Raw genomic sequence first — 27,207 nt, 5'->3', positions numbered from 1 at the left:
TTCTAACACGGTCTATTCAAACTCAACTTCCCACAGTCTTCGTGTACGAGTTCAAACGAGGCATTTTGTCGAGTAGCTACTACTCCCCCTCTGCAGTTTATCTCTTTAAGATAGTCACATGCAGGCCCCTCAGGCAATTATCGTTTGTCATTTCAGTGTATCTCAGTCGCTTGTATTGTTGTATTGTTTAATATAAAATATATAAAATTGCCTTGCATTTTCACTCGTTGGTGAAAATAATGAAATTTTAGAACTTCAGGCGCCATAAATTTTTCTGTTTTTCCACGTTAATTTTTACATTTTCACCTCCGTCATTTACTTTTTTGACATAAATGCGAGTTTTGTTTTTTATGACCGTTATTTGAAATTCTCTCTTATTTATTGCTGCATATTTGTGCATTCAACAATTTTATCGCGCAATAAAAATTAATGATTAATATGCATTTTTTCTTGTTCTATAAAAGATATAAAAAAGTACAGGGTAGGCCATTTAAAGTTGACCCATTTGTTTCAAACAACAAGAACAAAAGAAAACAATGTTTTTTGTTCATTTAAAAAATAATTTATTTTGGTCCAAGGGGATTTGTTTCAGCTAATATTTAAAAATTAGATCGCGTAAATGGGCACCTTTAGCTTTGACAGCTAAATGCACTCTTTTTTCGACATTTTCCATGACTTTGGCCAATGTTTCGGATGATATGGCGGCTGTTTCACGTCGAATGTTGGCTTTCAGTTGAGCTAAGGTCTTTGGCTTATTAGCGTATACCTTGGATTTCAAATAACCCCACAAATAAAAGTCTGGTGGCGTCAAATCTGGTGATCTCGGTGGCCAGTCAACATCACCATTTTTCGATATCAATCGCCCGGGGAAAAATGGTCGCAATAAATTGATTGTTGGTCGAGCTGTATGGCATGTAGCCCCGTCCTGTTGAAACCAGAAGTTATCCATGTCATTTTCGCGAATAATGGGTATCACAAAATCCGTTATCATGGCTTGATAACGCTCACCATTGACTGTTGTCGTGGCTCCATCATCGTCTTCGAAAAAATACGGTCCGATGATCATATTCGCGCAAACACCGCACCAAACTGTTACTTTTTGGTCGTAAAGAGGCTGTTCTTCAATTAATTGAGGATTTTCGGTGGCATAAAATCGGCAATTTTGCTTGTTTACGACTTAATTGTGTTCTTAACAGGAGCACTTTTCACTTTATTTTTTTTGCGAAACGCACGTTGAGTTAACACAATTGAAAAGTTATTTTGAATATAAAGCTGAACAATTTCAGCGCGTTTTTTTGGAGTGTACTGTTCCATGGTATAAATTGTCTTCGAATGACGCTTCTAACGCGGTATGACATTAGCCGATTTGTCAGCGCTATTAAAAGTTACAGCGTTGCCAGATGGGTCAACTTTAAATGGCCTACCCTGTAGTTTATTGGACGAAGAAAAAACGGTATTAATTGTGTTTGTTGTAAAGTGTGCAATTTATGTCAGAGCGTAGTTGGTAGCGAGGTGAGGTGAGATAATGGATGTGATTCTTCAGTTGCATGGAGAGCAATATACCATAATTATGTTATCTAACGATTACTCCAGTCGTCATTAAGGTGGAACACAAAGTTTTGCTTCGTAATCAGAAAAGAAAATTTTTAAAAGGCAGGGTTGTTATCGATAATTGCAAACTTGTCAGAAGTAGAGCGCAGTTAGAACCTTAACGGACGCATATAATTAAAAACTGAATAGTTGCTAAGGTTAGGTTAGGTTAGGTTCGGCACAATATGTAGACCCAAGGTCGCGGCGCAATACTCGTCTATTTATCTTACGTTCGGTTAATAGGTCTATCCTAACATGAATTTCACTTGAATAGCTTAGATCATCGGTCAGTTGTGGTACCTAAATTCCTATACGAGCTGTGTTCAAAAGTAACGCGAGTTCTTGTTAAAAAAATGTTTATGGTATTTCCAGTCGTCGAAACATTTATCAAACTACATTTTTGGGATAAAACTATGTCGTTAAGATTCTCTTTTTATTTGGAAATAGGAAAATCACATGAAGCCATGGACAATGAAGAGGAAAGTTCGGGAGGTTTCTATCCCTGGATGTTCAGACCTACCTTTTGGTCAATGTCCAGTAAGTGCTTTCCGATGATTGCGACATCAGATTGCGGTCTTAGGCTCATTACTAAAGAAATTGATGTACGAAGGGGTGCTAAGGATACATCAACCAAGTAAATGTAGTCTTCGCATTTTCGCATATAAGGATATGACCTCATAGTGGTAGCAGTGGCTAAACATCTAGATGACTCCAATTCTCATGCAATGATTCCATAGATGGTCTGCGCCAATGGTTTGGAACAAAGAATTTCATGTTGGCTGAGCAAAAAACGGAAGTCTTCCTCATTAGCACAAGGAAGGTGGAAGAAAGGGTATCACTAACTATAAGGTAGAGCGAGAAAATTCAGAAAATTAAAGGAATACTTGGAGTATACTTCCGGCAAAGCAAACAAAATATAGAATTCTCTATTGAGAATGATGGCCAATAGAGATTAAGTGCTATCCAGTCGGCATTTTTTAATAGCGAAAGCAATGAGTTCCGTGATATTTGCAGCTCTTGGACATAAAATCATATGCAAGACCAATGAAAGCAGTGTATAAGATTTATGGAATCCGAGTAATAAGTGTTTTCCGAACGATATCAAGCGTTACTGCTGAAGTCTAGCTAGCATGCCGCCTATTGAAATCCAGGGGGATGAATCCGCGTGAATGTACCAGCTATCAGAGCCGCCTACGAGGCGAAAAAGCAAAGAGAGAGTTGTACAATGTGGCATCATCCAAATGCATTCATCCAAAGGACAATGGACCCACAGACTGAACCCAGACATTCAATCGTAGATAGACAGACGATATGAGGACTTGAATTTCCACTTAACCCAAATACTGAAAGGTCATGGATGCTTTAGAAAGTGTCTCCAAATTAATCAATACCTTAGTCCGTACTGTTCCACGGTGACAGGTGCATAGAAGACGTACGTATTTGCCCCCGTCAGTGCCCCCGTTTTTTAAACATAAGGAAAAAGCTAATGGTAGAAAATCTGACAACACATCGAAGTGTTGATAGAAGGTTAGGTTTAGCACAGCGGAGTAATGTTCCGCACTTCGGCTTTTGATGCTTCCGACTAGATAGATAGATTGATGGATGAGGAATGTGCTAGTGAGGCGATGCGATTCCTATCCGGAAACATGGATCCAAGGGCCTTAGTCCTGCGTCTACAGACTACTGTGCAGTCGATCAGGAGGTTCTCCGGTGTTTCAGGCCCCCTGTCGCAGAACCGGCAGTTAGCGCAAGAGGATAGGCCCATGGCCCATTCAGGCCAGTATACAGTGCGACCAGTAGCCTGAGTTTGTTCCTGGGGAGGTTAATTCTAACTTTGAACCTGTTCAAGTTGTATCCTCTCCCCCGACTATAATAAACAAGAAAAACCTTGCTAAGCAAGCAGTTCAGTATTTTTCCTACAGTCTATTCTAGACCAAAAGGTTCTCGCAGTAGCACAGGCACATTTTGTCGATCAAAGCCTGCTAAACACACGCGAGGTCTATTGAGATAGTGCTAGAATATTGACTTCGATTGCTAACACCCAAACGAGTCTGATGATGAATTAATTTAAGGCTATTTCTAGTGAGAAGAGACACTCCTTGGCTAACTTTGAACGAACAGTTAGCAAGCTCAGCGCGAATAATGGGTTACTTATGTGTGTCACATATATTAAAGGCATTGAAGCGACTTTCTTTCTTACTTTAAATATAAATTACAATTTCATACGATGCTCTATTTTTCTTTCTTAAGAGTACCATCGTCAATTATTTACTAATTTCTCAACAACAAAAATACGTATCAACAACCAAGACACATTAGTCATTGTAACAAAATTAAGTGAGATATACCTATGTATATACATATTTATGTGTATCTCTGGGTTGACCATTTAAAAATACATTAGGTTGATGCTTGATTCCAAACTAAGTTGTTGTTGTGGGTGTGGGAAACAAAAGAAAAATAAAACAACAACTCACGACACATATGCTTGCAACTACGGCCCAAAAGTGAGTCCAACTGGTTTGGAGATAAATCAAGTTCATGACTATGCAAACACTGGTAAAAGCTTCTACACGCACTAGAGCTGGGAGTTTCTAGCTGAAAATTTGTATTTTTGTATTCTACGAATATGTAATGGTAGTAAACGTAACAGCTTCCGCTGCGCAAAGCTTCGTTTTCCCAACATAAACACACAAATGCGGAGCCAACACAGAAAAATCAAACGCGGCTGCCGCATGGGGGCTAAGGCCTGCGAGTAGAGCAACTTTTGTCGTTAACGCTTGACACGGCCAAATGTGACTTTGAAATTTTGATAAATGATCCATTAACAGACGGCGATGGCGGCGATAAACGAAGCACAGCCAAAAGTCAACTGCAAATGTTGGGAAAATAAGGTAACGGAAAAATAAGTGCACAATAGCGAAGGGACGAATACAAATCGAGTCCCTACAAATAAAGTAAGTTGAGTGGAAATCAAATATGTAAAAGTCGAAAAGCAAGAAAATACTAAGTATAAGAGTAGAAGCAAGTTGTAAAAAACGTACGCGGCACAAGTTTCAGCACGCGACAGGACGAACCGTCAAACAACGCCGACAAACACCGAAGCCGTCGCTACGTGCTAGACTATGCGGCTTATTTGTGACATACGAGCGCAAGCAGACCCCAAGCGACGGCTTAGCGGCAGCAGGCGCTCGCAACTCACAAGTTCGTACTCATCCAGGTCGTACATAGTATACAGAAACCACTTCCTTACTCACATCTACTTAACCCGACACGAGCCACCACCACCAAGTTCTACGTGCTTAGGAAGATGGCAGCAAAATGTGCAGACATTTGACAGAAGTTGTTTTGGAAATCCCAATAGCAGCAGCGGTAATAAATAAGGTTTTCATAGTCGCAAAAAACCTGAAGTCGAATTACTGCGGCTGAGCTTGGTTGATTAGAATTGAGTTGATACCACTCATTCTTCATTAGTTATACCGTTATCATTGTTTTTTTTTCTTTTCAAACGTCTACAGCGTTCAGCAAATCATGAGTCGACAACTGCGAACATGTGTAGGCAAACATTTTTGTTTTATATCCTGAGGGAACGTGATATGGCGGAATGCTAATGCGTCCCCGCATGCCGATACAATTGCTTCATCCAAACAGTGAGCTTGCGCAGTCGCTGCTTACTGCGTACATATGTATATTCGGGTGGTTTAAGACTGGAGGCGTTTTCATGCACCCACATACCCGATTTGAATGGAAAATAAAAAAGTTTATATTTGGCAAATCAGATTTCGGAGTCCCACTTGACTCAAAGAGTACTCTATGTGTATTAACTACTTTTTATACTCTCGCAACAAAGTTGCTAAAGAGAGTATTATAGTTTTGTTCACATAACGGTTGTTTGTAAGTCCTAAAACTAAAAGAGTCAGATATAGGGTTATATATACCAAAGTGATCAGGGTGACGAGTAGAGTTGAAATCCGGATGTCTGTCTGTCCGTCCGTCCGTCCGTGCAAGCTGTAACTTGAGTAAAAATTGAGATATCGTGATGAAACTTGGTACACGTATTTCCTGGCTCCATAAGAAGGTTAAGTTCGAAGATGGGCGAAATCGGCCCACTGCCACGCCCACAAAATGGCGGAAACCGAAAACCTATAAAGTGTCATAACTAAGCCATAAATAAAGATATTAAAATGAAATTTGGCACAAAGAGTCGCATTAGAGAGGGGCATATTTGGACGTAATTTTTTGGAAAAGTGGGCGTGGCCCCGCCCCCTAAAAAGTTTTTTGTACATATCTCGGAAACTACTATAGCTATGTCAACCAAACTCTATAGAGTCGTTTCCTTCAGGCATTTCCATATACAGTTCAAAAATGGAAGAAATCGGATAATAACCACGCCCACCTCCCATACAAAAGTTGTGTTGAAAATCACTAAAAGTGCGTTAACCGACTAACAAAAAACGTCAGAAACACTAAATTTTACGTAAGAAATAGCAGAAGGAAGCTGAACCCAGACTTTTTTTTAAAAATTGAAAATGGGCGTGGCGTCGCCCACTTATGGACCAAAAACCATATCTCAGGAACTACTCGACCGATTTCAATGAAATTCGGTATATAATATTTTCTTAACACCCTGATGATATGTACGAAATATGGACGAAATCGGTTGACAACCACGCCTTCTTCCAATATAACGCTATTTTGAATTCCATCTGATGCCTTCTCTGTATAATATATACATAAGGAACCAATGATGATAGCGGAATAAAACTTTACACAAATACGGTATTTCAGCTGAGATATCCCTTGTGGGAAAATTGTCGTGATCGGACTATAACTTTTCAAGGTCTCTGATATCGAACACGAAGAACTCAGTGCCTAACCTAACCTAACCTAACCTAACTTAACCTAATTTTTCACCGAAAATATCGGTAAATCTGTTAGAATTTAATTCTAATTAATTTTACAGCAAAATAAAAAAATATGTAAATGACGGATAATGAAATCTCGATTATCATTTTATCATGCGAGAGCATAAAATGTTCGGTGACACCCGAACTTAGCCCTTCCTTACTTGTTAAATCTGCTTTAATGTTTACGACTGAAGAAACTAATGTCTAGCACATAAAAAGTCTAAAATAAATCTTGGTACAGTTTAAGGTTTGTTCAGTTACGATAACAATACTGACCTTAGAGACCTGATCCTATTTACCATCCAACGCGATTTTAATACCCTGAAGAGGTGAAGATGACATTTTAATCTTGCCACGAAGTTTATAACACCCAGAAAGAAATGTCAGAGACTTTAAAATATATAACGGATGTTTTTTTAGACAATGAGGCAATTGGAGTTGGTCAAAAACAGTTGTTACTTGATTTATTCGCAGTTTGATTTCTCATTCAAAATAAAAGACTTACTCCGGAACAACGTTTGCAAATCATTCAAATTTATTACCGAAACGAGCTGACCATCTATCCCGATTTTCATAAGAATAAATATAATATATTGTTGAGACACCGTTACATGATCCATGCAGGAATCGTTGGTCTATCGTTCTTCAAAAATTAAGTCAATAGAGGACGCTACTGACTTTTTCGTGCCTGCATTGGAGTATGTTAATGTGGACGACCTTTGGTTACAAAAAGATGACGCTACATGCCATAGATCCAACGATACAATAAATTTATTGAAGTAAACTGTTGTTTGAGCGCACAACATCGTGTAATTTAACATCGCTCGACTATTTGTCTAAGCAGATAAGCCCGAGACGATTAACGGCTTGGAAGATAATAGTCGGCACATGATTGCTGATGTTGTGTTAACGTCTGTGAAACTTATACTAGCGATGAGTCTTGGATCCATGCTTACGACCCGGCAACAGATGATCAATCGGTCAAATAGCGTGGTAAGGGTGAGACGTAGCCGAAAAAAATACGTCAATGTTGATCAAAAAACGAGGTTATGTTGGCAGTTTCCAATAGTGGTTTGGTACACTACGAATTCCTTCCGACCGGCCAAACTGTCAACCAGTAAAACTATTTGATTGTTATGTGTCATTTGCGTGTAGCTATTCGTAGAAAGAGGTCGGAATTATGGGCCGACAACTGTTGATTTTGGCACCACGATATGCACCGTTGCATTCTGCATTGATTCTTCGTAAGTTTCCGCCAAATTTTCTTGCCGCAACCACCGTATTCGCCTGGTTTAGCTCCGTATGACTTCCTATGGCTATTCAGCAAACTCAAATGATCGTTTCGGAGAACCCTTTTGAGTCAATTTTAGACACTAAACGTGAATCGCTACGCGCATTGAAGGACTGTTTCGAGGATTGGAGTAAACGTTGGCACAAGTGCAGCGAGGATTTACTTTGAGGGGAACGACATAGATAGATTTTGAAGAATAAATCTAAAATTTTAAAATTATCAATAAAGTCTCACTACTTTTTGCCCACAGTATAAACATCTAAACATGGTACATACGCATGTACATATATGTATATAATATACTACATCCATTACTACAAGTGTATGTATGTATAAGGTATAATATATGTAGTAAAATATTTCGTTGTAAAGCATTGAGTTGCAAAGCACGATTGTTTCTATTAGAAAAGGCAACGTCGCTGAACTCAATTTGATTGGCTTGACAGTCTTTTTTGACAAATTTCACAATTTAATTCCTGCTGACACGTGCTTCGCACCACAAGTGCCACCGCAATTTCCTTAGCCATCAATTGATTTTCGCACAGCATTTGAAATTACTTCCGATGTAAAATAACAATTACACAGCAGCAAATTGAGTGTGCGGGAAGCGGAGCTAATGGAGGCGAGTGGAGCAAAATTACAATTACAATTCAACTAACAAATGACAACTCTTGCGACTAGGGCTATAATTAGTGGTGTCGAGAGAAAGAGAGTACTTTTAATAAAGTATAAATTATATTTAAATAAGTATATAATGGCGAATCGATTGTGAACCAAAGGTGCCAAATAAAAATGAGTTAAAAATATAAATAAATATAAGAAAAATTAAAAAAATATTAAATAAAGTGCAGTTGTATTGAACGAATGAAATTGGCGTCAATTTCGAAGTTAACTTCAAGTGTTGAAATTTTAGTGTTGTCTAGGAAACAATACAAAATCAATTTAATTTTTAATTATGTATTTTTATGCGACCAATTGGAAAAAGTTGTATGCCAAATTTGCTAAGGATATTGACCGTGGCAGCACAAAGCAACAATTGCTGGAGCCATAAAGACATTACGGCCAATAAAATAATTCGTTGTGAGTCAATGAATGCTGCTGTTTGAGTTGCAAGCAGGAAGTAGATATTTCGCCATATGAAGTGCCAAGAAAACAAGCAACAGTAAGAGCAACAGGAGCCTTAGAAAGGGTGCGACATCATATGTAAGCTAGTAAATATAGAATAATTTCAACATTTACTAAAAAGCAAGTATTATCCTAACCATGAACAAATGAAGACAAATAGTAACTGGTTGGGTCGTTGTTTTCTGCAAACCCATTGGACTGACAATTCGTCTATTATGGAAGAGCTCAAGTCAAACATTCGTGCCGACCGGCCGAAGTGTAATTGAAAACGCAGCAAAAATAGTTTATGTTTCATTCCACAAGTAATTCTTATAAATAGTAGAGCGAAATTCAAAAAAAAAAATTCCAAAAAAAAAATCAAAAAAAAAAAATTTCAAATTCAGATACTTCCAAAATTGCTTCAAGTATATACAATATATCCCAAAATAAAAACGGCGCACCCTGTAAGTACAATATGTATCAGATAATGGCCGAACAATGTTGGCCATAGACACAGCATGCTTTTACATCGACATTTAGCTGCAGGCGGGACAGTTTTTCTCAGCCATTGTCTGGCTCAACTCCAGGCCAACATGACCATTATCAGTGACACTCACATTCTGTTAAACTTTTATTTATTTAATTGTTTTTTGTAAAAGTACTATATGGGAGGTAGAGTTAGTACTGGTGCTATACTTCAAAATCACTATTAGTACAAAGTTTTTGTCTGATATACGACTGAGAGACTTTTAAATTTAAATTTCAAGCGGAAACCCCATTCATCGAAATACTTTTTTTCGAGGTTAGTATGACTGCCAGTGACATCTTTGCCTTTCTGAAGTACATAAAATGCATTCGGCGATTTTTACGATGATTGAAATTATTCAACAAAGAAGTTACACTAAATTTTGCATGCGGAATTTGGTGCCAAAACGTTAAGAATGTTGGAAAAGGCCTTCGACGATATTTGTTTGTCGCGTGTACGCATTTTTGATTAATACAAAATATTCAAAGAGGGTCGAGCACGACAAACCACGTCAAGGACGGCCATTAACATCAACTGATGATCGGCATGTCAATAAAACTAAAAGAATTGGTGCTTGAGAGTCGACGACAGTCAGAGGATCCGTGAAAACCATTTTGAAAGATCATGTCGGTTTGAGAAAGTGAAGGAACGATTGTTTCCAAAATTACTAAATTTTTTCAAAAAAACAACGTCGCGTTAACGTGTGTGAAACAATGCTTTCTGACCACCAGAATGTCATAAAATGTATTATGACTGGCGATGAGTCTTGGATCTGTGCTCACGACCCGGTAACAGACGTTCAATCGGCCAAATATCGTGGCAAAGGTGAGCAGAGGCCGAAAAAACCACGTCAGAGCAGGTAAAAAATCAAGGATATGTTGATTGTTTTCTTCCATTATGGAGGAGTGGTGCTCTCCGAATATCTTCGGACCGGCCAAACTGTCAACAAGGAATAATATTTGAGTGTTATGCGTCGTTTGCGTGAAGCTATTCTTAAAATGAGGCCGAAACTATGGGCAGACAACGATAATGCACTGTCGCATACTGCATTGTTTCTTCGTTAATTTCTAACCAAATTTTCGACCCATATCGTGCCGCCACCAGCCGAATTCGTTGGATTTAGCTCCGTGTGATTTCTAGCTATTGAGTAAACTCAAACGAGCGCTCGGGGGAAACTAGTTGAGCCAACTCGCTTCGTCAAGCTGGTCGCTTAAATATACATATATACATATGTATATTTATAGCGATTACTTGTAGTCGATATCAACAACCGTCAAGGGAACAAAACCATCAAACTCTGTAGCAATATGCTGCGAGGGTACAAAAATACATAAGTTAACGGGTGCAACTACTCACAAAAGTAAATTAAAAGCACCCTAAAATGCTCGTATTTGCATTCTACTTCAACTCGGTTCTTTCAAGTTTTTACCCACTTATGCTAATGTCCTTCAGTAAGCTTTTCCTCAACGGTAGTTTGTTTATTTGCGCATTTGAATTATCATGTTTTAGCCGCAATTACGAAACCGCAACAGAATTATTATGAAATGTCAAAAGTTTAACCGCACTCGACAACGAGAAGTCACATAACTCCCTCTCCGTGTTGTATTAATTTCACCCCCGTGCTAATAATAAATATTCCTCGTAGATTTGTGTTTATCGTTCGCATTTTTTCCTCCTTTTCTTTTATGATATGTTTAGTGCTGTGCGACTTCTTCTCCTGGCATTGACGTTGGTTAATACGAAAAGTTTATGCGATTATGTACGAAATGTCGAAACTTGTGTCAAAGTTGATAAACATTTCGCATGACGAATTTCAGCAATATCGTGTACCCTTTTGTGGTGCGCGAGTTCAGTTCAGTTCAATTTATTGCTGAGTTGTGAATAATGCTGGTATATAAGTATGTTTATTAATATTTTTCTATTAATAAAAAATTTGTATATATTTACGAGTATGCAAATAACACAATAAAAACTGCAATCGTTCGTGGGACATGTTTGTCCGGGGTAAACTCCTAAACTATTGAATCGATTTTAGTAAAATTGAGCACACTGTGTTCAGTTTAAATCAACTTAAGATATAGGATAGTTTATATACAATGGAATAAAAAAACACCCGGAAATTGTCATTAAGTTCACCGGGTAAATGATATTTTAAAAACATGTATTTTGCTAAGTTGGTAAGATTGTCCTTAATTATTATGCCAAATATGAGCGTGATCCCTTAACCAAAATACAAGCTTAAGAATGGTACAATGCCTTCATAGACGGTCGAGAGATCGTTCTGGATGACCTTCGACCTCTTCTACTGATGAAAATATTAAAAAAGTGAAGGATATGGTGCTTGAAAATCATCAAGCGAGTGTTAGAGAGATGGTAGGAGAGGTAGACATCTCTCGCGAGTCCGTTCGAATGATTTCGGTGGATATTTTGGGTACGAAACGCGTTCTTGCTAAACTTAAATTCATGGATAGCAAAGTGCCTAGTGGCTAATATTTTCTATATTCCCACCAGCTCGGTGGAATATGTGAAACTGTGAGCTCTCAAGTGTTTATGTTTTGACATGTTTCCACCTATTCTCTCTCCACACAGCTTCTGGAGTTGGAGTCCGGTAATATTATCAACCTTAGAGCATGAACACCGATAGAGCAATAACCTATTACAACCCAAACATTTAGACAGAGGTTAGCCTTACTGAGGACAAAGAGCTCACTGGTCCTCTTAAGGTCGATCTTGGGCCAAAGTATCTTGTGACAGTGCATGAATCGATGAAGCCCATCAATCCAGCTGTAGAACAGACAACGTTTGTATTCAACGGGTAGCAGTGCTAAGCCATGATTCCGTTGTGGCCTGGTATTCATACATACTTATCATATTACAAAATGAGTCTATACCATTGATAACGAACGAACGAACCTTATATTCCTTAACTAGCTCTGAACGTTCGGTTAGTGAGGTCAATGCTGGTATCACCGCACTGCTATCGGGTGAATAGGCACTGCTCAGGAGGATGCACGTCGGAACAACAAGTTTGCTACTATCCTAAAATAAGTTCATAGAGCGTTCCTGACTTGAAAATTGGTTCAACTTCAATAATGCAACGGTAATCACAAATATCACAGAAAATTGTTTCGAATCAACTTTTTGAAATTTATTGAAGTATTTTGACTGGAAATTTATGGAGATGGTCTTGTTGCCACATAAAAGTTTGAGGTAGATTAGAGACAAAAGTTGGGTAGCAACCGTGTATTTCGAATCTGGTTCACTACCATATCTTGATCTTGTTTTCGGACCACAAAAAAGTGCTTGATGGAGAGAAATTTAGTTATGAGTAACTAGTTAATGATCCGTTCCCACGACAGTCGGGCCTAAGCAACCGGAACGGACCCGGATTTTTATCCGTTCAAAGACTGTCAACTAGGCACCATGCCACGAAATTACTTCAGGAATGCTTTCTGCAGCTACAACAACAACAACAGCAAGTAATGACAGATATTAAGCAAGACATAAACCGCATTGAATTGGTCATTTTGCATTGGATTTAAGCACATACATATGTCTTTGTACCAGCTTTGACACATTTTAATTGATAACTAAGCAAGATTTTCGCCGTCAATTTAACACTCTTCTGCTGTGCATATTATAATTAAAATTTCGCACATATCACACGCTTAAAGCGCTAAGACTCAATGCCTGAACCCGTGTTCAACAACTTGCACACATTGGCCGGATTGCAAAACCGCCTTGCCACTGGAACAGCAATCAAAACAGTAGCTAAGCTGAGGTAATGCGGAAAATAAATTGTGTCGCTGATAGACTTTGCAAGCAAGAGCTGGCTGAATGGCTGAGCGCAAGCTTTCCACTTACCCACCCGCTGGTTGAGCGCACGGCGACTGTTGCTGGAATTAATAACGCAATCTTACACGCAATATGGCTGTCAAAATAATTAAAACTAAAATAAGCAGTAAAAATGTGTTGCCGGCTGTTACACTCGTCTCGCATGCACAACATGCGCTGACCCCCTTCTTTCCTTCGCAGTTGGCATGCGGGCGATCATTAATAAAAATTACTTAAATATTATGATATTTTTCCTTCTGCGAATGTTGCTTGGCGCACATTTCCTTCATTTTTCAGCTGACTTGAACGAATGATGTATTTACCATGCCTTCGTAATGTAATTCGTATTTCTTTACAAGTGGTTTGCTGTGCAGTTGTGATTGTTTGGCTGAAGCAGTTGTACACTTGGCTTAACTACCACAGCCAAATCGGCTGCAGCTACTGCCACTTCGTGTATGAACATTCGCTTTTTGTGCTTAATTGTAATTTGATTTGGTGCGATATGAAAATGCTGGCGGACTAACTCCCGCCCGTTGCCTCATGCTGGCCGGAAACGCTGGCTAAATGAGCTATGATAGATGGGAATTGCACTGATTTTTGACTTTCTGTGTGGACAGCGGATGCTAATGTTGCATTGACAGCCAATTTGGTGGCGGTATGAAATCTGAATATTACCAATTCTTTAAACATAAGGCGCACGCGGGAGACAATTAGTTTTTTGAAAATTGATTTTTGATAGACCATTGGCAGTAAGTAACGGGTGATTTTTTTGAGGTTAGGATTTTCATGCATTAGTATTTGACAGATCACGTGGGATTTCAGACATGGTGTCAAAGAGAAAGATGCTCAGTATGCTTTGACATTTCATCATGAATAGACTTACTAACGAGCAACGCTTGCAAATCATTGAATTTTATTACCAAAATCAGTGTTCGGTCCGAAATGTTCGAAATCGACGAATTTTGTTCAGCGATGAGGCTCATTTCTGGTTGAATGGCTACGTAAATAAGCAAAATTGCCGCATTTGGGGTGAAGAGCAACCAGAAGCCGTTCAAGAACTGCCCATGCATCCCGAAAAATGCACTGTTTGGTGTGGTTTGTACGCTGGTGGAATCATTGGACCGTATTTTTTCAAAGATGCTGTTGGACGCAACGTTACGGTGAATGGCGATCGCTATCGTTCGATGCTAACAAACTTTTTGTTGCCAAAAATGGAAGAACTGAACTTGGTTGATATGTGGTTTCAACAAGATGGCGCTACATGCCACACAGCTCGCGATTCTATGGCCATTTTGAGGGAAAACTTCGGACAACAATTCATCTCAAGAAATGGACCCGTAAGTTGGCCACCAAGATCATGCGATTTAACGCCTTTAGACTATTTTTTGTGGGGCTACGTCAAGTCTAAAGTCTACAGAAATAAGCCAGCAACTATTCCAGCTTTGGAAGACAACATTTCCGAAGAAATTCGGGCTATTCCGGCCGAAATGCTCGAAAAAGTTGCCCAAAATTGGACTTTCCGAATGGACCACCTAAGACGCAGCCGCGGTCAACATTTAAATGAAATTATCTTCAAAAAGTAAATGTCATGAACCAATCTAACGTTTCAAATAAAGAACCGATGAGATTTTGCAAATTTTATGCGTTTTTTTTTTAAAAAAAGTTATCAAGCTCTTAAAAAATCACAATTTAGATGGTTTTAGAGTTCAAAGTCCAGTCTTGGAAGGATGTGTGGTTTCCAACGAGACATTCCTTTTTTCTGAGTTGGACTTTTTATAATAAATTTTCATGTTCAGTTCGCGTCACTATTCCCTCGACAAAATCGCCCAGCAAAGTCGGTTAATGAAGCAACTGTGGACGGTTTGGGACCACGTTTACTTTAATGGAGAGTACACATCCTCAGAGATGGCATACAGTGCGTAAAGAAGACGCTATTGCTGCTTTGGAAGATGAATAGAATGATTTCATCCGCTATCGCGACTAAAATGGAACTATGCCCATCCACCTTATGAAAGATTTTGTGGAAGTATCTTGCTTTGCAAACTTATAAACTCGAACTCGTGCAAGAATTGAAGCCGATCCACCATCAAACACGTTGCATGTAGCATAAATGAGCCCACAACGAGATTGTCGTCGATTCCGCTTTCCACAAGCAAATTTAGTTCAGCAATTAAACTAACTTTTGGTAGAATGTCTCCTTTAATAAGCAAAATAGTCTCATTTGAACCGCCGTTACATCCTCAAAAAGTCACTTTTGGTCTTTTTTTATAGACAAGGGTCCACATTTCTTTAAAAATGAGACCGTCTGTTGTATGAGAGTCAATTAGGAACGCATTAGAGCCATTATAAATAGCTTTAGTCTTGCCTGAATTGGAAGATGGTGATGTGGCCGAAATAGGGTTCCATCAAGACGGCGCTACATGCCATATAACCGAAGGAACAACTAATTTATTGAAGGAAACTTTTGGCGAGTGTACTAGTTATCTCTCGTCGAGTGGTCACACCTCCTCGATCATGCGATTTAAATCGATGGACTATTTTTATGAGGTTATTTGAAGTCGCTTGTCTACGCAGATAAATCAGAGACGATAGACACCAGGAAGAGAATATTCGGCCTCTCAAGCCAGCCACGCCGGTCTTTTGGGTGAAATAATAATGGCAAACCATATATAGAAGATGACTCGCCATGCTATTAAATGCTATCTATTTATATTTCAGCATTGTTTGTGAGACACAGAATATCAAAAACCAACAACCTTTATCTAGCAATAAATATTTCCGCGAGCAACATAACAAACAACAAAAAAAATCGATTATATTGATCTTGTGCCCATTAAACCGAAACTGAAATTGCTGCCAAAGTACTGTTGTGAGAATTACCCATTAGGACAGTCGTGTGAATGTAACACTTGAGCGAATTAGTCAAACTCAAATAACTGACCAACTGCACCATTGCCGAAGGCGCGAATTTGTTCTTCGTAGTACTTGAACAACAACACTTGATGGTGTCAACGAACAGCCAATTCACCAAAAGTAGAAACACTTAAAGCTCTTTGTGACAGTCGGCTTCTTGAACCGGACACACAGTTTGTAGGCACTGATATCGCGCCCCTACGCTTCGCTTCGTGTCACACTTCATTGCCGACAATCAAGAAAAATTAGTTTTCGACGTGCATCATTGAGCGGCAATCATTTACTGTTGGGCGTATTATTCTTTTAATATTGTTAGTCTCATGTTGCAGATTCAAGCGTTTTGTCTTACTACAAGTAAGTACTAAAGCCATTGAATTCGCGACTGCATACGACTTGGCCACTCAATTGTGACGAACAGCGTTTCCGTTGCCACCACGCGACTGATGTAGTGCCGACGCCTCATGCTTGAGCTAATTTAAAATAAAAAATTGCCTACTTCCTTGAAGTTAAAGTTGCTGTATTTAAATTGTGTATTTCTTTATTAACTTTTTTTATTTCGGTCGAATTTCAACTTCAAAGCGCATGTCGGCGATCGGTGTGAAATGAAGCGTGTGAGTATCGACTGAGATTACAAACGAGTATGGCATGAATTTTGCATGTATATAACTTTAACGAATCTGTTTTGTAGTTAAACCTAATCAAAAATACAAGAAAAAACCTAAACTTGGAACACCGAAGTCAAAATACCCTTCACAAATACACAGTCCTTACAAGAACTGGATTTTGTTCGATAAGTTCGTATGGCAGTACAGTGATTCCAAATTGCCGGTTCCGACAAATGAACAGCTTCCTGGGGAAAAAAGGATGTGTGTACAATTTCAGTTCAATATCTTAAAAACTAAAAGACTACTTAGCGTGTATACAAAGAGATGGACATACCGACGAAGGGGCAGACATATATGGATGAATCGGCTGAAGGCGCCCCCAATATGGATTCAGGCTCTACAAAGACATCATATCTTATGCGAGATCAATAACCACAGTGCATCAACTAATAGCCAGTGTGTTGCTCATTGGCAACCACGGTAAAGAACTCGAGCAAGTGTCATCATTAAAGCAAAATTCCCCACAGCCATTGTCCCTGATGGGAAAAACATGCTGTTGCTAAAGCACCTAGGTTCGACAGGAGTAAGCTTCCTCACCAAGGTCCTCAAATTGTCGATGACCACTTTTCAAATACCCGATGTGTGGAAAATTGAAAGAGTGTTGCCACTACTGAAACTTGGGAAATCCGCCTTAAAATCGCCCCACGGCTCCCCTCTCCCCAGTAGTAAAGACACTTGAGGGCTAGTTGTTCCCGATCTTTACTCACCACCAGAGTCTAGCAAACCACCAGCATGGCTTCCGAAATGCACTTAGCGTCATAAATGCCCAGATAGTTCATGGGTTCAACCAAAAACCACCCTGCGAGAGAACGATTCTCGTAGGATTGACCTTGTCAAAAGCCTTAGTCAAGGAACTTTACACTCTCTCACACTAAAACCACAGCAACTTTACAAACTGGACGAAAGAGTACAGACTTGACATTGCAGCCGGTCATTAAGTACCGACTTTAACTACGCCGCATTAATATGGTCACCTGGATGCAGTGGAACGGTGACGAGGAAATTCAGGCATGCCAGAACACTGCATTCCGGACTACAAAGAGATGCCTCTTGTTGCCTCCAATCGAATACTTAAGGAGCATAATGGACTCCTTTCCAAGCAGTTTCTGCTGTGGTTTTCGTAAAAACTATCACTGCAGTGACCTGCTTGAAGCGGAAGCGCCTCCTAGGAGTATTAAGATGTCATTCCTCAAGTATGTCGACGACATAAGACAATATGCCTACCAGACTTCGGACGCAACTAACTTCACACATGCTCTTATCGTCATTCACTGTGGAATCTTCACCGACTGCCTCGTAGTAAATGGTGTACTTGATTAAACCACCACCCATTGCAGACGACGAGCTCGAATTACCGCAAGAATTGAAAGTGACCCTTGCGGAGCTTCGTTTTGGATACTGTAGCAGTTTAAACTCCTACTTATCCAGAATCGAACCCGACATACCAAATATATGTCCAGCATTCGACGAGTCCCCGCATGACTCTAACCACCTCCAAGATCCAAGTTATATTTGCTTATACCAAATTTGATTATCAACTCACCTGTATGCCACTCGCACGTAAAATGACAGAATGTATGACTCTCGTTACTATTTAAACTAATATAAGCGTAAATAATGTCGAACACTTACTCATCGACTTTTAACCGAAATTCTCTTCTACCAACAAACGAAAAATAAACATTTTTTGTGAGTATTTAAACCAATGGACGTGCGGATATTTGGCTTTAGTGAAGAATGGCCTTTCAATGTGGACATTTGTCACTGTCTGTGGCCGGGACTCAAAAGTAACAAAAGCCAATACACGACCACACACATACATATGCATACGTAGTATATAAATGTATTGCTGTTGGTAAGTGTGGCTGTTGTGTGCTTTTGTCGTTTTGTTGGTGACGGCGACATTTGCGAAAATCGTCTCCTTCGAAGCGTAACAGATGTCGCCACAAAACGTTTTTCAACTACAAAACAATATTTGTATACACACACATATGTACACACTTGGCGGTCACAAACCAATTTATAACTAAATGTATACCCACACAAGTGCAAGTATGTGACGCTATCGGAGCTTCCTGCTCCCATATGATCACACATACATATGTAGAATGCAGTGTGAATGTCAGCTGTAGAAATTTGGGCGCAGCGACGAAAGTTTTGCAAATACCGAAATACCCTGAACCGCTGAAATACAGTTACATATGTGAGTCAGACGTGAGCATGCTTAACCAAATGACAGGACAATTTATAAAACTGAAACGGATATTAACAACAACCGTTACCATGCAGAAAAGCTCACTACAACCACCCAACCACCCAACCACCTACGTCTCGGATAGTACGTACAGCAAGTATTGCATGGCTGCATGTATGTATGTAAACGTGCAACAAATTTCTATGCGCAACGAAGTGAGTTAAATAAATTGCCGTGTTCCGAAAGAGTTTTTGGAAGTTGCGCTCTTTTTTTTTTGGAGAAGTCATAGCTGAAGAGGAGGTTCTACAATAAGTAAGAAGGTATGCAATTTACATATGTAGATATATCTTAGAAAACCTGAGTTCTTCTAATTTTTAATAATTTTCTAATTGTTGATAAAGATTTAGTGAAATATTATGTAAAAAACAAAAAAAAACAAATTTTTCTGAAAGAGCTCTTAAATGGACATAGCGGCTCGATGTTCTCTGCATAAGAACTAAGAACCACTCCAATGGCTGTACTTGAAAGGCGGTGCGGTGGAAAGCTCTGCAGCCAAATCAACAGCGAGATTGAAAGGCGTTAGGTGAATTCTTCACAAGAAAGAATTCCGGAGAAGGTTTCAAGTCACACAGGACCAGAAGCATGCGAAAATGGCTAATAAAGTGGGAGTTGGAATCTATTGATGGATAGCATGCTGAACTCCACGAGCAAGAATTCTCCAGAAGCTTCAAGTCGCACTAAAAAAACGATAGAGGGCACAAGAGCATGCGATTCGCCAACGGAATTTACAGCATCTGCAGTAGCATCAAAAATGTCTAATGAAGTGGGAGCCGGAATCTATTGCTCGAAGCTTCAAACTTACGGAATAATGCAGCATCCTCCAGGCCGAAGTCTTTGCGATCAGGAAAGCAGCTGAGATAGCTAGCAATGCGGGGCGTAAACATAAAAAAATTAATATGTACGTCGATAGCCAGGAGGAAATTAAGGTTACAATCTGTCATCACATCGCGTCAGCTTATATTCTTAGAAGCTGGGAGACAGTAAATGTAGTACCTGCCGGATATATGTACATATATGGCGGTTGTATATATAATGGGTTCCAGGTCTAAAACAAATTCCAAGAAGCGAAATAGCCGTTGGGATTGCCAAAACTGTTGAAGAAAACCACCCATGGTTTTTACATACACGTTCACGAAAGGTCTGCGAGACAGTTGTTGGTCCAGTCACAGGTACAGGTTACACAATTTACGCAGCACATGCCAGCCGTATGCGCATTATTAGCAACGATACGTACCGAAAGGGCATGAGAGAGATGCTGGAACGCTTCTATGTTTCTGTTCAGCCTCAACTAGAACACAGCTTAGATATCTAGGTGCTTCGCAGTTCAAGGGGCTGGTTAAAGTAGCAAAATTAGGTATTAAGTCACTCTTAAAGTTCACAAAAACTCAAATTAAACTGAACCTATGAGCTATGATGTATGGCATGACAGCCGCCAAGTCTATTCTAATATATGTATTTATGTCCCAAACAAACAAAAATTGTTTTGAATTCAAATATTCATTTATCTTTTTTAACTAATTTTGACTTTTTGACTTTTTAAGCGAAATTTTTCAATCAAAACATCAGATCTTTTAAAAAGTTCGGTAGGGTTTTCTTTGTCGAAATCTCTAGTTTCTGATGTTGTAAAAAAATAAATGTATTACTGAGGCAAAAAAAAACCCCACTATGGTAGAGCAAAAAGAAACAATGTGGCAAACGATGTACGGGTTTAACAAACTCATTTAAATCTCGTTTCACTCCATTACAACTTTGGAATTAGAGGTTTTCTAGTAAGTTTACATTAGCGAATAGCCAGCCATCGAAATATTTCATTTCAACACTTTTTCTTCTTTATTGGCGTAGACACCGTTCACGGGATTATAGCCGTGTAGGGTCTCTCATCCGAGGCTCCTTTCTATTTTTTATTGGCGGTGTTTTCCAAACCCAACGCACAACCCTGGGAGAGATATTTTGCTTTCTTACGGATGTTTTTTTGGTACCCAGTAGATACTTGGTTTAAGACCGGAAGTCGCGAGCTGCTTAAGCCATATTTAAATTAATAAATACTATAATAATGTTAATACATGCTTCTCAATGACACAAAAAGCAATGATGGTTGCCAAATACACATATTTCTATAACCACATAAGTATCTCTTACCTCTTTCTATTTACCTACTTACTTAACACCCTATTATCTTTGGCAACTAGCACGAGTGTAGTAAGTACTTGCAAGGCAAGAAACCAAAGTTTACAGGATGCATCGCAACCGATTCAGTATTTAGGCAACTGAGTAGCCAGTCGGCATTATAGGGTTATTATGTATATCTTGCCGCTATATACCCCTTGTTATAGCACAAGAACATTACATATTCAGACGACTGCTTTATAGTACTACTTACTTAAATTTCCTTTAAAATTGCCGATGTTAGTGAAATTGAGAAACTATGGTATGTAATGCATAGGAAATACAACATGACGACAGACAACCGTAAACCATGCAAATTATTTCAAGTCAACCGTAGATAGAGATGCCTTAAGGCATGAAGATTTCCAATTTTTTCCATATTTTATGAATTATTGCACGAATTCGACCGATGTTGCCAAGTACTTTCAACGTGCTTCTTAATAATGTAAACATAGAGTTCTTGTTTGTTGTTTTAAAGTATACCAAGATTAGTTGCCATAAGCAATGCAAAATAATATTATGGTATACTTGACAATTAGACCAACGACTATACGCCGTAACTCTTTATATAGTAGCGGTGTAAAAAAATATAGATTTGCAATATTGATTTGGTGTACACACATTTTTTTTTTTTGTATATACAACATTTTTTTAAACAAAAACTATATAAAATTAATTTTGTTTAAATCTTACATGAAAGAAAAGTGATCAATGATTTCTAGAAAAATTAAATGCCAGCAATGAAATATGAGTATACAAACAATAAATAGTGAAAATTGAAACGGAAAATATGAAAAATGCATTTTTGTGTATAACAAGGCTTTGGCTTTCATACTGATAAACGTCATAAATCTTGGTGGTGGCAAGCAAATAAAAAAAGGAAAAGCAAGCAAACTATTATGAATTGAAGATAAGCTTGAACAAGAAAAATATTAACTACGGCTGCAGCGAAGCTCTAATACCATTCACAGATGCATTTTTTATGGCTTCAAAGGGTATAAAAAGATCGTTAACTTGATTTTGAATGGTCAGTTTATATAGGATATAGCGGTCCGGCAGCTTCTTGGTGAGAAAAAAACAGACGCAAAATTTCAGATTGATGTCTTAAACACTGAAAGGCTAGTTCGCGTATATATGTAGACACGAACACGACTAAACGACTTTAAAACTTTCTGATCCAAATGAGGTACGCCCTCCGAAAGTACAGCCCTTGACAGAATAAATCCGTGTAAATTCCGGTAACTTAGAACTGGCTGTTGAAGGAATCGTTGCAGAAGACGAGCTCGTGTTGCCGTGAGAATCGAGAGTGACCCATGCGCAACTTCGTTCTGGATACTGTAGCAAATTAAATACCTACTTATCCAGAATCGACCCTGTCATATCTAATTACGTACAGCATGCAACAAGTCCCCGCATGACACTAACCACCTCTTTGCATGCTCTGCTAACTCTACCGATCTGACACCTCTCTTCCTATGGTCTGACCTCATCGAAACACCACGTTTCCTGGGCTTACCATTGGATAACCTCGATGACAACTCGTCTAAACCTTACTATCATAATAGAGACTAGATAACCGTTACAACTACGTAAACAACTAAACGTCTCAGCTCGTCTCCCTGATCATTTTTAGAGTCGTCAATACTTTACAGAATCTCCGACGTTTTCTTTTGGATGTTGAAAACAAAGAGGATAAACTTAACAAGTGTTCACGGTATAAGCATGCCACAAACCACTGGCGGATCAAGAACACTTTGAGCATTGAAATATGAAGTTGTATACAATGGCAACTAAACCGTCCGTATCCGTAAACATGGCACTAATCAATTTTGTTATTAGCAGCATTTACGTTTTCTCACGAAAATCGCAACTGCAATTCACCACATTCACACACACACACTCTTATTTGTATTTATGCTTGCCGTGAGAGCAGGAAAAATAAATGTTTTCTGTGAAAATCATATTTTCCAACACGCTGATAATTAATTCGATTGACGGCTGAGCATTTTGCGTTTGTAAATTTGCGCGCGCACTTTTTACTCGCCACAGTTTTATTTATGTATTTACACTTCATTTTTTACTCGCCGCAATCTCCACCCGCTTTTGCTGCACTTTTTTGAGCTTCAATTTAATTTAATAGCATTCTGAAGGGTCATAAATCTAGGCGAACTGTAACTGCAACTGCAACCTCTGTTCGGTTTCTGTTTTTTTTCAGTTTTGTTGCACACTGTGTTGCGACGCGGGCGGACCGTCAGGCAGGCGGTTGCAAAGCGCAGTTGACTGCTGGCTGCCACCAACAACAGCCAACACGCTGATAAGCATCTGTAGCGAATTGCCGCAATCGTGCCACAGCAGCGCTGCGTCGTGTTGCGCGTTGCGTCGCTGATCGATTGATTTATGGGTTAAATGCGCCGCCAGTCAGCGTATCGACCCCTGGAGGCAGGAGAAGCGAAAACGAGCACAGCGCTACCGAGAAGTCGCACAGCGTTTGGCCTGCGCGACTCATTACTCAAACGTATAACGCTTTTTCATTAAAAGCTTTAATTTTTGTGTGCGATAAAAGTTTACATTTTTCATTTTTCTTCAATCAAATATTGATAAAAGCGCGTGAAGAGATTCGTAATATGCATTAGGGCCACGCAAGCCCGCTTTGACTCCCGACACTTCCGCTTCTATTTCACACCAAGTATTCGCTTAAACCTAGATATGTCTGTTTGTATGTGTCTTCAAAAGTGTATGTATGTATGTGCCTTTGCATATGTGTGTCTGCATGATTATGTATGTCAATTGGCAATCAAGCGCGCGCGTGAAGTAAGTCACATTTTGATTTATGACAGGGCGCGGCTTTTCGGGCCGCTGCAGTCAAATAGTGCAATCATGAGCCATCGGCAACTATCAAGCGAAAGCTATTAGCTTTATCAGCTCCAAATATGCGTCAGGCGCTCTGTGTGCGAAGATGTGACGTTTGTGACGTAAATCTTCAAGCGCATAAGTAAGTTTGTGTCTGCAAGTGTGCAGCGCCTCTGCCCTTTTGGGGCAATGTGTTCCGTCAAAATTTAATTGCCTCACAGATTGCGCGTTAATTTATTTATTAGACTTTATTGAAAATGTATTTATGATGTGTAGTGAAAAGAGTATAAAAATTCGAGATCGTATATATATTAACTTATACATACACTAGGTTGTCATTCTTTTTACGGGATTTGGCAACCTTTGTGTTGTTTACAGTGACTTAAAATATTCATCCCTGTCAAGAAATGGTATTAAATCGGGTATATTTTACGGAACTATTTTTTACAACTTTCGACGTGGCTTAACAGTGCATCGATGGACTTACTTTAAGCCATACAGCTCCACCAAGGACCACTATTTATCGATGGTATGGTGATCGAGATTGTATACCACTTCACGACCTTCCCCAAGTTCGTCGTCCAAAATCAGTTAGTTTTTCGGAAACTATTGATGCTGTTAGCGAGATATTAAGATAACTATAGGCATTAGTGGGCCCAGCATACATTCAATATTGTATGAACATACGAGGTATGACAATTAAGTAATGAGACTGATTTCATAAAAACCGTATATTTGAAAATTATTCTACAACTCTGCCACCCCCTTCAGAGCAGTCTCCTTGGGCAGCTATACAGCGATTCCAGCGCGTTTTCCATGCTTCGTAACATTTCTGGAACGCTTTGACTGGGATGTCCGTAATCCACTCAAAATGGGTTCCTTTGACCACCGATTTTGTTTTAGGAAACAAAAAAACAGTCACAGGGTGACATGTCGGGCGAATAAGGCGGCTGTTGCAACACGGCGATCCCTTTAGAGGCTAAATACTGGGACATACTGTAAGCGTAAAGAAAGCAAAAGAACAATGCAGCATGGCAGGTGTCTTTCAAGAAATCTGGAAACCCAAGCGCCATAGATGGATCACTCCAAACCAAGACAATGCGACCTTTCACACATCGACGGAAACAACAACAGTTTTGAGTGCTTGAGACATCATTTCGATGAGTCTTCCACCATATAGCACAGACTCAGCACCGAATGACTTCTTTTTGCTCACGTACGTGAAAAATAAACTATTAGGTCAACATTTTTGGACACCTTACTAGGCGGTTAATGTCTTTAGAACGCATGTTTTGGAGCTAGCTCAATCAGAGTGGCAAAAATGCTTCATCAATTGGTGCAAAGCCATGAAATATACATATACATATATATATCTTAATGGATAATACTTTGAAAAACAATAAAGCGATTTTCGATGATTAATATTCGTCTTTATTCTCTAAACCAGAAATATAAAAGGCAACCCTCGTATGTGTACTTATACCAAACCCATCTGCTGCACACATAGCACGTGTGAAGCGTTTAAAATATTTATCAATTCGATTAAATTCTTCGCGCTGAGGCACGTAAATATGCACATACAGTGTATCTCTCTGGGGCATGCAGAGTGCCACTTGCCAGCTGCAAGTTTAGAATACAATATCGGCTACGTATCAACTGCTTTATAGACACACACACACACAAGCACACACATAAATATTTAAGCTGCCAGTGCGCTGCTCCAATTTCCACTCGCCTTTGTGCGTGAACACATTGTCTCTTGTAGCCCTCAAGGCATTCGGATCTCTGCGCTAATTCGATAAACGCATACCGAACGTGTCGCATACCAGCTTGAAGCGAAATTGCAACGAATTTTGATTTACACATCACAGCCCCAAGACATTCATTCACTCCATCTCCTCTACCTTGTAGCTTGCTGCGATGGCTCTCATTTGTATCCTGCTCTTCCATCTTGTACACGCACCACACATAGACAGCAGTCGCTTTTGGCCAACATTACTTCGGTATCGGCGCCGTTAGCTTGTCAGGCAGTCGAGCTAACTGTGATAAGGGATTTTTTGAGTATTAACCGCCGCGCTTTTTTGTATTTTTACTTCCTTTACTCAAACTTGAAAGATGTCGGAAACTTTTTAATTAGAGTTATAACGTCACGTAGTATAACGAGTACAGCAACCAAGCACAACGAGTGGATGAGTTTAAACGCATTTCGAAAAAAAGTCGTTGATTTTAATTATAATAATTAAAAGCATGGAGTTAAGCTAATCGTGCTTGAAAGGGTAGAGGTTAAAGAAAATAAGAAAAATGTGAACTTCGGTTGCACCGAAGCTGGTAATAATAATAATGGGCCGGTCGATTGACTACCAAGCTCGTGTGATATCACACCGTTAGACTTTTTCCGGTGGAGATAAATAAAGTCTAAAGTCTATGCGGCGGACAATACCGCTTCCGTCCCGTGGAGTAAAACATAACACATGTCATTCGCCAGTTACCAGTTGAAATGCTCGAACGAGTCATCGAAAATTCGACCCAACGAATGGACCATCTGAGACGTACTCGCGGCCAACATTTGAAAGACATAATCTTCAAAAAATAAATGCCAAAGAATGTTCTTTCGAATGATAATAGACATTCCATTTCGTGAGTATATCTTGTCAAATAAAAAAGCCTTCGAAACAAGAACTTGATTTGGAGGGATCAGTTCGTACGACAGCTATGTATATTCTATAGTGGTCGGATATTGACGGTTCCGACAAATGAGCAGCTTCTTGAAGACAAAACTACGTGTGCAATATTTCAGGTCGACAGCTCAAAGTATTGACGGACTAGTTCGCGCGTATGCAGACGGTCAAGGCTAACTCGATTTGACACTGCTACAAAGAAAAGCTTACGTAATAAACATGCTATCCATCCGGGTTTGGACAGGGTGTAAATGAATACTTTACATACAGTTTATATTTGCAATTTAGTAAATGAAAATTTGCAGATTCTACTTTTAAATGAGCTGCCAAACTGCTAAAGACAACTGTTACAAATTGTCTAAAATAAATGGCTTGGCTACTGTTGGTAGCTTGGTAGGTCGGTGCTGGAGTACATAGAGGCATCCCTGC

At 39.3% G+C, this 27,207-nt stretch overlaps 2 protein-coding genes across 3 annotated transcripts in view; both read right to left on the bottom strand.

Annotated features, from left to right (window-relative positions):
* LOC105224200 (uncharacterized) overlaps positions 1-27,207 on the bottom strand; it is a 305,457-nt gene that overhangs the window by 539 nt on the left and 277,711 nt on the right. The gene's annotated exons all lie outside the window — the stretch shown is intronic.
* Positions 1-27,207, bottom strand: part of LOC105224211 (E3 ubiquitin-protein ligase TRIM9) — a 247,688-nt gene that overhangs the window by 70,767 nt on the left and 149,714 nt on the right. The gene's annotated exons all lie outside the window — the stretch shown is intronic.

The sequence above is a fragment of the Bactrocera dorsalis genome, chromosome 1 (assembly GCF_023373825.1).
Source record: "Bactrocera dorsalis isolate Fly_Bdor chromosome 1, ASM2337382v1, whole genome shotgun sequence".
Classification (NCBI taxonomy): domain Eukaryota; kingdom Metazoa; phylum Arthropoda; class Insecta; order Diptera; family Tephritidae; genus Bactrocera; species Bactrocera dorsalis.
This window is presented reverse-complemented; position numbering and strand designations above follow the sequence as displayed.